The sequence below is a fragment of the Chelonia mydas genome, chromosome 15 (assembly GCF_015237465.2).
Source record: "Chelonia mydas isolate rCheMyd1 chromosome 15, rCheMyd1.pri.v2, whole genome shotgun sequence".
In the NCBI taxonomy this organism is placed as follows: domain Eukaryota; kingdom Metazoa; phylum Chordata; order Testudines; family Cheloniidae; genus Chelonia; species Chelonia mydas.
The window spans coordinates 4,417,567-4,432,146 of NC_057856.1; the positions used below are offsets into that span (position 1 = coordinate 4,417,567).

The 14,580-nt window shown below is 46.5% G+C and overlaps 1 long non-coding RNA gene across 1 annotated transcript; it reads right to left on the reverse strand.

Annotated features, from left to right (window-relative positions):
- Nucleotides 1-1,139: 1,139 nt before the first annotated feature.
- On the reverse strand, nucleotides 1,140-13,813 carry LOC122463083. The gene is made up of 3 exons (XR_006286065.1): nucleotides 13,663-13,813; nucleotides 7,749-7,750; nucleotides 1,140-1,151 (listed from the first exon to the last, which is right to left on the reverse strand). It is a non-coding gene; the product is annotated as an uncharacterized LOC122463083 (long non-coding RNA).
- Nucleotides 13,814-14,580: the final 767 nt, after the last annotated feature.

Here is a 14,580-nt window from a genome sequence, read left to right on the forward strand (position 1 = left end):
GGCTCACAGGGGATATATGCTCGGTCTGCTCCCTGGGCCTGTCGCCCAGCTCAGACACTGCTCTTGTTCTCCAGTCGCCTGTGCAGCCTTTTCTCAAAACCATCCACCCATCCTGCAATGGGAGGAGAGCCGGCAGCAGAGGTGACTGCCAGCACCCTAGGCAACAAGGGCTTTGTGGGCATGGGAGACCAGATCCCCCAGCCAGTCAGGGCTCCTGGGCCAGTGCACTGCTGCTGAGCTGGAGGCTCTGGAAAGTCTATGGGGTCTACATTAAGACAGGCAGTGGGATCAGGATGGGTCCCTGTGGCCAGTGAGTGATTATTATGAAAGAAGGCTTGCCCTGCTCAGTCATGCAGTGAGGACTCTTTCAAAGACAGTTACTGTGGCGGTTATGGAGTTGGAGAGATACCTGCAGTGAGACAGGACAGCAGTGTGTCCAGAGCAGGGGCACCCCCAACCTCCAGGGTCACAGAATCACTAGAGGTCATCTAGTCCAACCTCCTGCTCAAAGCAGGACCAAATCCCCAATTTTTGGCCCAGATGCCTAAATGGCCCCCTCAAGGATTGAACTCACAGCCCTGGGTTTAGCAGGCCAATGCTCAAACCACTGAGCTATCCCCACCCCATGTCCCTATGGGACAGCCAGTTTTTCACAACAATGCCTGCCTGGCTGTGTGGCAGCTGAGTGCATGTGGGTCATGTTTACTGGATAAAAGGGATTCAAGAGTTGATTTACTTTTTTGCTTTGCATATGTTGTCAACTTTTTGTTTTATTTGGTATACAGTTGGAGAAAGACACCGGTCGGGAATGAAATGGTTTGGTACTGGAGAGAATCAAAGCAGTTGCACAAGCTAAGCCAGCCATGCATTGACAGAACTGCATGTGGGAAACCTTGGTCTCCTGTTAGTCAAATGAATCCTTGACTCAAAACAAATAAATAGAGCCACAAGAATGGCAAAGTGTTGTCATGGAAAAATTAACCACGCGTTGTGTTTGGATCAGAACAAAGCCTGAGGCTCCTTTATTCAAGCATGTGCATACTTGGCGGGGAGGGATAGCTCAGTGGTTTGAGCATTACCCTGCTAAACCCAGGGTTGTGAGTTCAATCCTTGAGGGGGCCATTTAGGGGGGCAAAAATTGGGGATTGGTCCTGCTTTGAGCAGGGGGTTGGACTAGATGACCTCCTGAGGTCCCTTCCAACTCTGTGATACAGGGAGAGTCAGCTGGAGCTGCTCTCGCTTAAACAGAAAATACAAGAGTTTATATTGCTGAAAACCACAATTGGTCAAACACACTTCCACCAAGGGAGCTTTCCCTTATTTGGCATATAATGAGAGCCTTAACAGTAGTTTCGCCTTATTTGTGTAAGCAGAGTGAGGATGAGCTCCACCCTGACATCTGGGGGTGAGGTGTGGCAAGTTGTGGAAAAGAACTTCCGGGGCTGATCTCATTTGCATTGGCACACCCACCCCCCCTAGAATGAGGCCATAGCTGCCCAAATGGTCACTTTGGCTGCTGTGGGATCCCCAGTGTCTCTGTTATTGGGGCAGGAAGAATAAATTGTTATTACCCTGATTATGGGAATCAAGGACAGTGGAACTGTACTTGGCCTTTTGTTATGATGGAGGGACTCGCCATCAACTAAGTAGCACTCGCTAGGCAAGGGACATGGGTTCCAAAACTCTGTGAATAGAGAGAGGCTGGGAGCAGGTATTAATAGCTGGTGGCATGGGCCCCCTGGTGAGGGCCTTACATGCTAATTGCACTTCCTCCTCGCTCCACTGTGGAATATCAGAGCTAATTTTTGTGATTTCAGCTTGTAGTAGGGGAGCCTCAGTGTTGGTGCACCATTAGCCCAAAGTGAATTCAGCTCAGCAACCTGTAACTAGACTCCTAATGGAATCAAAATTAGCTCTGATATTCCACAGTGGAGACAGGAGGAAGTGCAATTAGCATGTAAGGCCCTCACCAGAGGGCCCATGCTACCAGCTATTAATACCTGTTCCTAACCTCTCTCCATTCACAGAGTTTTGGAACCCATGTCCCTTGCCTAGCGAGTGCTACTTAGTTGATGGCGAGTCCCTCCATCATAACAAAAGGTCAAGAACAGTTCCACTGTCCTTGATTCCCATAATCAGGGTAATAACAATTTATTCTTCCTGCCCCAATAACAGAGACACTGGGGATCCCACAGCAGCCAAAGTGACCATTTGGGCAGCTATGGCCCGCATTCTAGGCGGGGTGGGTGTGCAATGCAAATGAGATCAGCCCCGGAAGTTCTTTTCCACAACTTGCCACACCTCACCACCAGATGTCAGGGTGGAGCTCATCCTCACTCTGCTTACATCTGGAATATAGCAAAACAAGCTTTTCCTGTTATTGACAAGTTGTTCTTTTGCAGTTAACGGTCTTTCCTAATTTCTAGCTGTTAGGGAGATATTTCTTAAGCTATCGTTGCTGCAATTGCCCCACACTGGAATTTTCCTGACTCTCTTCTTATGCTCTATATATACAGTTAGCTTGACCAAAGTTTTAGGCCTACTTGGGAACTTTAGGCCTACTTGGGTCCACAGAATTTTTCCTCCACAGTGTGTTCAAAATCTGTTTGAAAATGTGGGCCTATATTAGTGCCACACTACAAAACTCAGCTCGGTAAGATCAAGGCACATGGTGGTTAAACCTCTTCGGATTGCAGAACCTTCTCATATTTGTCCTGTTCCTCAAAAATGCCTCGAAATTAGGCAAATACTGAAAATGAGCCGCAGGAGCATGAGTGCAGGGCTGTGTTTGCTAGTGCAGAGAGGTGAAAGCTCTGGGAAGAGCAAGAAAGAATGAGACATTCCTCTGAGGAAGTGTGTGTGTGTGTGTGTGTGTGGGAGGGAGACAGGGTGGGAAAGAATTAACAGATTGGACATGTGGAACGGGAGGACACTATGAATTACACACACACACACACACACACACAAAGGCAAATACCTGCCAAAGAGGATGAGTGAATTATCAGAAGTAAGGCAGCAAATGGCAGAGAGCAGCACAAGATTCCAGCAATTCATTCCTTTTCCCTTCTACCCACATGTTAAGGGGATCAGTTTGACATTGGACTTTTCAGTTGGTGGCTCAGCAACGCTAGACAATTCTCTTGCGGTCTAGGGCATTTGCCTACATCAGAAATCAGATTGAGTAGGGCAGAAGTTGAGGGACTGCATAGTGTACAGATTACATCCCAAATGGTTATTAAAAGGGTTAGAAGCTCTTAAAGTTGATAAGCCAGGAGGCACAAACGACGGAGATCCCCGACTACTAAATGAAAGAAGGATAGGAATTGGATAATCTGTGCCAGATGCTTGTATTTTTTACAGCCTCGCTCACTTCAGAAGGCTGGAAGGTGGCCAACTTGTATTGCTAAAGGGAACAGCTGGAGACTTCCCATCAGGACACCAACCCAGGGGCTTCCCAGGTTTTCTTATCACTGTAATGAAACAATCAAGAACTAAGCAGGGAGATGGGGTGGCAATTCACGGTGGTTTGAGGAAGGAAAGGCCCAAACATTAACTGAAATTTCTGCCACAAATATTGCATACTTTCTTCTCAGGAGCACTTCATAGCATTGACTTGCTGAATGCTAGCGTCTCAGATGTAGACACTGGAATCAGGGGACACACTGAGAGCCTCTGCAGAGCTTGCAAGAAGAAGCCACCGTGAATGATCCTTTGGGGCAGAAGGGAAAGCTGTGGCATATTCATTTTATTGTATTTACTCATCACGTATTCCAGGGGACCCAGGTTTGTTTTAAACAGACAACCACTCGACAAGCATCCAGTAAACAATGGGCTCAACCGCTCGCTCCAACAGAGACATAGTCATGCCCCACTAGCACCTCTCTAGCCGAAAGCCTGAGCAAAGAGGTAGGATCTTGGCCACACAGTGTCGGTCACCAAACTCCGAGAGCACAACATGGATGTGAGTTCTAGAGCAGAGGGCCCTGCCCCAAAAATACACAGAGTCCTGTACTCAGATGTTCAAACTAGGGCTGTGAAAAAGACCCACCAGTTGATCCCTTGTTATGAGGGTGCCAGAGGGCAGAGAAGGGATTTCACAGGTAGCCAGGACCCAGGTCATCCATGGCTTTATAAACCAATGTCAGCATCTGGAATGTCTTGACCCCTTCAGGGCTGAGCCTGAATTCTTTGAATGCATTGTCTAAATAGTTTCTGTCCACAAATATTAGCTTGCAGACTATTCCCTTTGTTAATGGGGTGTATGACTGGGTGAGTTATATGGGACTATTTTCAATTCCTGACTGGATGGAGTGAAACTTCTTAAACAGGAAAATGGAGCACAGCAAGCTACAGTTGGTGACTGATGAGTAGCAAATAATGAATAACAAACAGCAAATACTAGTGCTGGCACACAAGACTCCAATTCACAGCTGAACCAAGGCAAACAGCCACTCACTGAACATCTGTGTGGACACAAACCTGCTGCATAAATATCAGCAAGTAGTAACTCCTGAGGAGTATGAAGACAGCTGGGCCGAGGAGGTTCCCAAATGCTGCACTGGCAGGATCCCTCTAGCGGTAGTCAGACCAGGACAAAGGCCTAGTCCTCTCCTTCACCCTGTCCCTGGTCCCCCCATCCAGGATGGACACACTGGTATATGTCATGTAGGAAACCACCTGGGAATGGCCATTGCCCATGGGGGCCAGGATCCCATGAGCCATCCCAGCAGAACTGTCTTCCATATGGACAGTGGATTTACTCCATTAGTCATGGAGACTCCATCCTCACACCCTAGCTAAAACCTAGCTAAAACTCAGTCTGCTGGGCTGGGACTCCCGTGATGCCATGGGGCAGTTTTCATGCCCCAGCTATCCCAAATAACTCTCCCTCACCCCAGCAATGCCATTCCTGGAGCACGGCACCACCCCATGCTCAATCAGAGCCTGTGACACAGCAACCCCACCTCACCCCAGCTTTCTCTTGGCTCCTGCTTGACCTGCTCTGTTTGAAGAAAGCTCAGATGACAAAGGGGCCTCTTCCCTATCCAGCCAGGCCTTGAGTATGCAAAAAGGGCCGGGACCTCCTCCTTGGGCAGGTTGTGATGGGATCCTCAGCATGCAGCCTGGAATTGTTGGACTGCTGTGCCCCCTGAACTCTCTCCAGCCTGGGCTGTCTTTCATAATGCTTTGCTAGTGACCAGCAGCAAACCCCTCCAGGAGCCACGATCACTCAGCACAACAGCATGTGGAGCCCCCACACCTAGCTAGATTGCATGAATGCTCCCAGAGTCACGCATGAATCACACAGAGAAAGGAATCAGAGCCAAATGCCCCCAGGTCCCAGCACTGTACCTCAGGAATGTACCATCTTGCACTGTTCAGGATGAGCAATGCAGATTTATTAATTGGTTCACCACTTCATCAATGGAAAGTGGATATACACCAGCCTTTGCAAAACCTGAGCAGATTTGCCACACACTTCATACAAACTCACTGGTAAAGATAAACAGTTAAACAAATTTATTGACTACAAAAGATAGATTTTAAGTGATATTCAGTGATAGGCAAAAAGTCAGAGTTAGTTACCAAAAGAAATAAAATATAAGCATGCAGTCTAAACTCTCAACCCGATTAGACTTGGCAACATCTAGATTAAGCAGTTTTTAACACCCCACTGGATATTGCAGTTCATAGTACACAGATGGGACTACAGGTATTGAAGGGTATGTGCTGTTTAGGAAAGACAGAAATAAAGGCAAAGGTGGTGGAGTAGCATTGTATATCAGTGATGAGGTAGACTGTAAAGAAATAAGAAATGATGGAATGGATAAGACAGAGTCTGTCTGGGCAAAAATCACATTGGGGAAGAAAGCTACTAGAGCCTCCCCTAGGATAGTGCTTGGGGTGTGCTATAGACTGCTGGGATCTGATTTGGATATGGATAGAGACCTCTTTAATGTTTTTAATGAAGTAAATACTGATGGGATTTGTGTGATCATGGGAGACTTTAACTAGACTGGAGGACAAGTGCTAGTAGACTGGAGGACAAGTGTTAGTAATAATAATAGGGCTCAGATTTTCCTGTGATAGCTGATTGATTCCTTCACCAAGTAGTTGCTGAACCAACAAGAGAGGATGCCATTTTAGATTTAGTTTTGGTGAGTAGTGAGGACCTCATAGAAGAAATGATTGTAGGGGACAATCTTGGTTTGAGCGATCATGAGCTAATTCAGTTCAAACTAAATGGAAGGATAAACAAAAATAGATCTGTGACTAGGGTTTTTGATTTCAAAAGGGCTAACTTAAAAAAATTAAGGAAATTAGTTAGGGAAGTGAATGGGACTGAAGAACTTGTGGATCTAAAGGCAGAGGAGGCCTGGAATTACTTCAAGTCAAAGTTGCGGAAACTGTCAGAAGCCTGCATCCCAAGAAAGGGGAAAAAATTCATCGGCAGGAGTTGAAGACCAAGCTGTATGAGCAAGCATCTCAGAGAGGTGATTAAGAAAAAGCAGAAAGCCTACAAAGAGTGGAAGATGGGAGAGATCAGGAAGGAAAGCTACCTTATTGAGGTCAGAACATGTAGGGATAAGGTGAGAAAGACCAAAAGCCATGTAGAGTTGAACCTTGCAAAGGGAATTAAAACCAATAGTAAAAGGTTCTATAGCCATATAAATAAGAAGAAAATAAAGAAAGAAGAAGTGGGACCGCTTAACACTGAGGATGGAGTGGAGGTTAAGGATAATCTAGGCATGGCCTAATATCTAACAAATACTTTGCCTCAGTCTTTAATGAGGCTAATGAGGTGTTTAGGGATAATGGTAGGACGACAAATGGGAACGGGGATATGGAGGTAAATATTACCACATTCGAGGTAGAAGCCAAACTTGAACAGCTTAACGGGCCTAATTCGGCGGGAGGTGGGGTGGGGGGGGTCCAGATAATCTTCATCCAAGAATATTAAAGGAACTGGCACATGAAATTGTAAGCCCATTAGCAAAATTTTTTAATGAATCTGTAAACTCAGGGATGTACCGTATGACTGGAGAATTGCTAACATAGTTCCTATTTTTAAGAAAGGGAAAAAAAAGTGATCTGGATAACTATAGGCCTGTAAGTTTGACACCTGTACTATGAAAGGTCTTGTAAAAATTTTTGAAGGAGAAAGCAGTTAAGGACATTGAGGTCAATAGTAATTGGGACAAAATACAACATGGCTTTACAAAAGGTAGATCGTGCCAAACCAAACTGATCTCCTTCTTTGAGAAGGTAACAGATTGTTTAGACAAAGGAAATGCAGTGGATCTAGTTTACCTCGATTTCAGTAAGGCAATTGATATGGTTCCACATGGGGAATTATTAGCTAAATTGGAAAAGATGGGGATCAATATGAAAATTGAAAGGTGCATAAGGAACTGGTAAAAGGGGAGACTACAACGGGTCACACTGATAGGTGAACTGTCAGGCTGGAAGGAGATTACTAGTGGAGTTCCTCAGGGATTGGTTTTGGGACCAATCGTATTTAATCTTTTTATTACTGACCATGGCACAAAAAGTGGGAATGTGCTAATAAAGTTTGCGGATGACACAAAGCTGGGAGGTATTGCCAATACAGAGAATCATAGAATTATAGAATATCAAGGTTGGAAGGGACCTCAGGAGGTCATTTAGTCCAACCTCCTGCTCAAAACAGGACCAATCCGCAATTAAATCATCCCAGCCAGGGCTTTGTCAAGCCTGACCTTAAAAACATCTAAGGAAGGAGATTCCACCACCTCCCTAGGTAACGCATTCCAGTGTTTCACCACCCTCCTAGTGAAAAAGTTTTTTCCTAATATCCAACCTAAACCTCCCCCACTGAAACTTGAGACCATTACTCCTTGTTCTGTCATCTGCTACCACTGAGAACAGTCTAGAGCCATCCTCTTTGGAACCCCCTTTCAGGTAGTTGAAAGCAACTATCAAATCCCCCCTCATTCTCTTCAGTAGACTAAACAATCCCAGTTCCCTCAGCTTCTCCTAATTAGTCATGTGCTCCAGCCCCCTAATCATTTTAGTTGCCCTCCGCTGGACGTTTTCCAATTTTTCCACATTCTTCTTGTAGTGTGGGGCCCAAAACTGGACACAGTACTCCAGATGAGGCCTCACCAATGTCGAATATTGCTAAAGGAATTGCTAAAGGAATTGGCGGCTGTGATTGCAGAGCCATTGGCCATTATCTTTGAAAACTCGTGGCGAACGGGGGAAGTCCCGGATGACTGGAAAAAGGCTAATGTAGTGCCAATCTTTAAAAAAGGGAAGAAGGAGGATCCTGGGAACTACAGGCCAGTCAGCCTCACCACAGTCCCCAGAAAAATCATGGAGCAGGTCCTCAAGGAATCAATCCTGAAGCACTTACACGAGAGGAAAGTGATCAGGAACAGTCAGCATGGATTCACCAAGGGAAGGTCATGCCTGACTAATCTAATCGCCTTCTAGGATGAGATTACTGGTTCTGTGGATGAAGGGAAAGCAGTGGATGTATTGTTTCTTGACTTTAGCAAAGCTTTTGACACGGTCTCCCACAGTATTCTTGTCAACAAGTTAAAGAAGTATGGGTTGGCTGAATGCACTATAAGGTGGGTAGAAAGTTGGCTAGATTGTCGGGCTCAACGGGTAGTGATCAATGGCTCCATGTCTAGTTGGCAGCTGGTATCAAGTGGAGTGCCCCAAGGGTCGGTCCTGGGGCCGGTTTTGTTCAATATCTTCATAAATGATCTGGAGGATGGTGTAGATTGCACTCTCAGCAAATTTGCGGATGATACTAAACTGGGAGGAGTGGTAGATACGCTGGAGGGCAGGGATAGGATACAAAGGGACCCAGACAAATTGGAGGATTGGGCCAAAATAAATCTGATGAGGTTCAACAAGAACAAGTGCAGGTTCCTGCACTTAGGACGGAAGAACCCAATGCACCGCTACAGACTAGGGACCGAATGGCTCGGCAGCAGTTCTGCGGAAAAGGACCTAGGGGTGACAGTGGACGAGAAGCTGGATATGAGTCAACAGTGTGCCCTTGTTGCCAAGAAGGCCAATGGCATTTTGGGATGTATAAGTAGGGGCATAGCGAGCAGATCGAGGGACGTGATCGTTCCCCTCTATTCGACATTGGTGAGGCCTCATCTGGAGTACTGTGTCCAGTTTTGGGCCCCACACTACCAGAAGGATGTGGATAAATTGGAGAGAGTCCAGCGAAGGGCAACAAAAATGATTAGGGGTCTGGAACACATGACTTATGAGGAGAGGCTGAGGGAACTGGGATTGTTTAGTCTGCGGAAGAGAAGAATGAGGGGGGATTTGATAGCTGCTTTTAACTACCTGAGAGGTGGTTCCAAAGAGGATGGTTCTAGACTATTCTCAGTGGTAGAAGAGGACACAACAAGGAGTAATGGTCTCAAGTTGCAGTGGGGGAGGTTTAGGTTGATATTAGGAAAAACTTTTTCACTAGGAGGGTGGTGAAACTCTGGAATGCGTTACCTAGGGAGGTGGTAGAATCTCCTTCCTTAGATGTTTTTAAGGTCAGGCTTGACAAAGCCCTGGCTGGGATGATTTAATTGGGGTTTGGTCCTGTTTTGAGCAGAGGGTTGGACTAGATGACCTCCTGAGGTCCCTTCCAACCGTGATATTCTATGATTCTATGATTCTATGAATAGAGGGGAATGATCACGTCCCTCGATCTGCTGGCAATGCCCCTACTTATACATCCCAAAATGCCATTGGCCTTCTTGGCAACAAGGGCACACTGTTGACTCAGATCCAGCTTCTCATCCACTGTAACCCCTAGGTCCTTTTCCGCAGAACTGCTGCCTAGCCATTCGGTCCCTAGTCTGTACCGGTGCATGGGATTATTCCGTCCTAAGTGCAGGACTCTGTACTTGTCCTTGTTGAACCTCATCAGATTTCTTTTGGCCCAAGCCTTTAGTTTGTCTAGGTCCCTCTGTATCCTATCCCTGCCCTCCAGCGTATCTACCTCTCCTCCCAGTTTAGTGTCATCTGCAAACTTGCTGAGAGTGCAATCCACACCATTCTCCAGATCATTTATGAAGATATTGAACAAAACCGGCCCCACTACTGACTCTTGGGGCACTCCACTTGATACCGTCTGCCAACTAGACATAGAGCCATTGATCACTACCCGTTGAGCCTGACAATCTAGCCAACTTTCCATCCACCTTATAGTCCTTTCATCCAGCCCATACTTCTTTAACTTGCTGGCAAGAATACTGTGGGAGACCGTGTCAAAAGCTTTGCTAAAATCAAGGAACAACATGTCCACCACTTTCCCCTCATCCACAGAGCCATTTATCTCGTCATAGAAGGCAATTAGATTAGTCAGACATGACTTGCCCTTGGTGAATCCATGCTGACTGTTCCTGATCACTTTCCTCTCCTCTAAGTGCTTCAGGATTGATTCCTTGAGGACCTGCTCCATGATTTTTCCAGGGACTGAGGTGAAGCTGACTGGCCTGTAGCTCTGCGGATCCTCCTTCTTCCCCTTTTTAAAGATGGACACTACATTAGCCTTTTTCCAGTCATCCAGGACTTCCCGCGGTCGCCATGAGTTTTCAAAGATAATGGGCAATGTCTCTGCAATCACATCCGCCAACTCCTTTAGCACTCTCGGATGCAGCGCATCCGGCCCCAGGGACTTTTGCTTGTCCAGCTTTTCTAAATAGTCCTGAACCACTTCTTTCTCCACAGAGGGCTGGTCACCTCCTCCCCATGCTGTGCTGCCCAGTGCAGCAGTCTGGGAGCTGACCTTGTTTGTGAAGACACAGGCAAAGAAAGCATTGAGTACATTAGCTTTTTCTACATCCTCTGTCACTAGGTTGCCTCCCTCATTCAGTAAGAGGTCCACACTTTCTTTGACTTTCTTCTTGTTGCTAACATACCTGAAGAAACCCTTCTTTTTACTCTTAAGATCTCTTGCTAGCTGCAACTCCAGGTGTGATTTGGCCTTCCTGATTTCACTCCTGCATGCCCGAGCAATATTTTTATCCTCTTCTCTGGTCATTTGTCCAATCTTCCTCTTCTTGTAAGCTTCTTTTTTGTGTTTAAGATCAGCAAGGATTTCACTGTGAAGCCAAACTGGTCACCTGCCATATTTACTATTCTTTCTACACATCGGGGTGGTTTGTCCCTGTAACCTCAATAAGAATTCTTTAAAATACAGCCAGCTCTCCTGGACTCCTTGCCCCCTCATGTTATTCTCCCAGGGGATCCTGCCCATCAGTTCCAGGAGGGAGTCAAAGTCTGCTTTTCTGAAGTCCAGGGTCCATATTCTGCTGCTCTCCTTTCTTCCTTTTGTCAGGATCCTGAACTTGACCATCTCATGGTCACTGCCTCCGAGGTTCCCATCCACTTTTGCTTCCCCTACTAATTCTTCCTGGTTTGTGAGCAGCAGGTCAAGAAGAGCTCTGCCCCTACTTGGTTCCTCCAGCACTTGCACCAGGAAATTGTCCCCTACACTTTCCAAAAACTTCCTGGATTGTCTATGCACTGCTGTATTGCTCTCCCAGCAGATATCAGGGTGATTGAAGTCTCCCATGAGAACCAAAACCTGCGATCTAGTAACTTCCGTGAGTTGCCAGAAGAAAGCCTCGTCCACCTCATTCCCCTGGTCCGGTGGTCTATAGCACTCCCACCACGACATCACCCTCGTTGCTCACACTTCTAAACTTAATCCAGAGACCCTCAGGTTTTTCTGCAGTTCCATACTGGAGCTCTGAGCAGGCATACTGCTCCCTTACATACAGTGCTACTCCCCCACCTTTTCTGCCCTGCCTGTCCTTCCTGAACAGTTTCTATCCATCCATGACAGTAGTCCAGTCATGTGAGTTATCCCACCAAGTCTCTGTTATTCCAATCACATCATAATTCCTTGACTGTGCCAGGACTTCCAGTTCTACCTGCTTGTATCACAGGCTTCTTGCATTTGTGTATAGGCACTTGAGATAACTCGCTGATTGTCCCTCTTTCTCAGTGTGAGGCAGGAGCCCTCCCCTCTTGCGCGCTCCTGCTCGTGCTTCCTCCCGGTATCCCACTTCCCCACTTATCTCAGGGCTTTGGTCTCTTTCCCCTGGTGAACCTAGTTTAAAGCTCTCCTCACTAGGTTAGACTGGGATATCATACAGGAAGATCTGGATGATCTTGTAAACTGGAGTCATAGTAATAGGACGAAATTTAATAGTGAAAAGGGCAAGGTCATGCATTTAGGGATTAATAACAAGAATTTCTGTTATAAACTGGGGGCGCATTACTTGGAAGTAACAGAGGAGGAGAAGGACCTCGGAGTATTGGTTGATCACAGGATGACTATGAGCCGCCAATGTGATATGGCCGTGAAAAAAGCTAATGCAGTCTTGGGATGCATCAGGCGAGGTATTTCCAGAAGAGATAAGGAGGGGTTAGTACCGTTAAACAAGACACTGGTGAGACCTCACCTGGAATACTGTGTGCAGTTCTGGTCTCCCCTGTTTATGAAAGATGAATTCAAACTGGAACAGGTACAGAGAAGGGCTACTAGGATGATCCGAGGAATGGAAAACTTGTCTTATGAAAGGAGACTCAAAGAGCTTGGCTTGTTTAGCCTAACCAAAAGAAGGCTGAGGGGAGATATGATTGCTATCTATAAATATATCCGAGGGATAAATACCATGGAGGGAGAAGAATTATTTAAGCTCAGTACCAATGTGGACACAAGAACAAATGAATATAAACTGGCCATCAGGAAATTTAGATTTGAAATTAGATGAAGGTTTCTAACCATCAGAGGAGTGAAGTTCTGGAACAGCCTTCCAAGGGAAGCAGTGGGGGCAAAAGACATATCTGGCTTCAAGACTAAGCTTGATAAGTTTATGGAAGTAATGATGTGATGGGACAGCTTAATTTTGGCAATTAATTGATCTTCAACTATTAATGCTAGATATGCCCAATGGCCTGTGATGGGATGTTAGATGGGGTGGGATCTGAGTTACTACAGAGAATTCTTTCCTGGGTGTCTGGCTGGTGAATCTTGCCCACATGCTCAGGGTTTAGCTGATCGCCATATTTGGGGTCGCGAAGGAATTTTCCTCTAGGGCAGATTGGCAGAGGCCCTGGGGGTTTTTCGCCTTCCACTGCAGTGTGGGGCACGGATCACTCGCTGGAGGATTCTCTGCACCTTGAAGTCTTTAAACTATGCTTTGAGGACTTCAATAGCTCAGAGATAGGTCTGGGATTAGTAACAGGAGTGGGTGGGTGAGATTCTGTGGCCTGCGTTGTGCAGGAGGTCAGACTAGATGATCATAATGGTCCCTTCTGAGCTTAAAGTCTCTGAGTCTATGATTTCACCCTTGAAATCTGGGCCAATCCCCTCAGTTGGAGTCTTCAGAGTGTCCTTGTTGCTTGCAGGTGGGTGAAGAAGAAAGGCCAAACATTTGGCCACTCTGTCTGTTTTATATCCTCAGTCCATGTGCTTGGAAAACACAAGTCCAGGCATATCTGGGTGGACATTGCTGAATCTCCAGGCAAGGTTGAGCAATTCCCCTGGTGTAGCGTCATGCAGGTGAGTCATTGCATTGTAGCTCCCTTGCTGGACAATGGCTGTTGATGGGTTGATTGACACCCCTCCCAGATGTTGATTACTTTCCTTGCTGTTGCCTCTGGGGAGCTAATATCTGGCTGATTCCCCAACTTGCAGCATGTTTTAGTGACAACCACACTACACAATTCTCAGAACTCCATATGCGTTAATGATACACATCTATGGATAGAGAAATTACTTTCAGCAGATCATAACCTTACAAGGCATGTTGATGTAAGCCAAGTCAGGATGAGCTCTACCCTGACATCTGGTGGCGAGTCATGGTGGGTTGTGGAAAAGAACTTCAGGGGCTGATCTCATTTGCATAGGCACACCCACCCTGCCTAGATGGTCACTTTGGCTGCTGTAGGACCCCCAGTTTCTCTGTTATTGGGGCAGGAATAAACTATTATACTGATTATGTGAATCAAGGACACTGGAACTGTACTTGGCCTTTTGTTATGATGGAGGGACTCAAGATCAACTAAGCAGCACCCGCTAGGCAAGGGTCATGGGTTCCAAAACCCAGTGAATGGAGAGAGGCTGGGGATAGGTATTAATATCTGGTGGTATGGGCCCCATGGTGAGGGCCTTACATGCTAATTGTACTTCCTCCTCTCTCCACTGTGGAATATCAGAGCTAATTTTGATTCTATGAGGAATCTAGTTATAGGCTGCTGAGCTGATTTCACTTTGGGCCAATGGTGCACCAGCACCGAGGCTCCCCTACTACAAGCTGAAATCACAAAAGAGCTAAACTTACTAAGAGCTGAGATCACTGAGTGTTGTGTTAAGTAGTGGGGGAGCCTGAAGATATATTGCAGAGCAGTTTGTGGGATGGCTGGAGCAGCTCATGGGACGGCTGGCAGAGCAGAGCAGCTGGTGGAGCAGAGCAGTTTGGGGGATGCCTGGAGCAGCTCATGGGGGTGGCTGGCAGAGCGGAGCAATTCATGGGGTGGTTGGTGAAGCGGAGTGGAGCC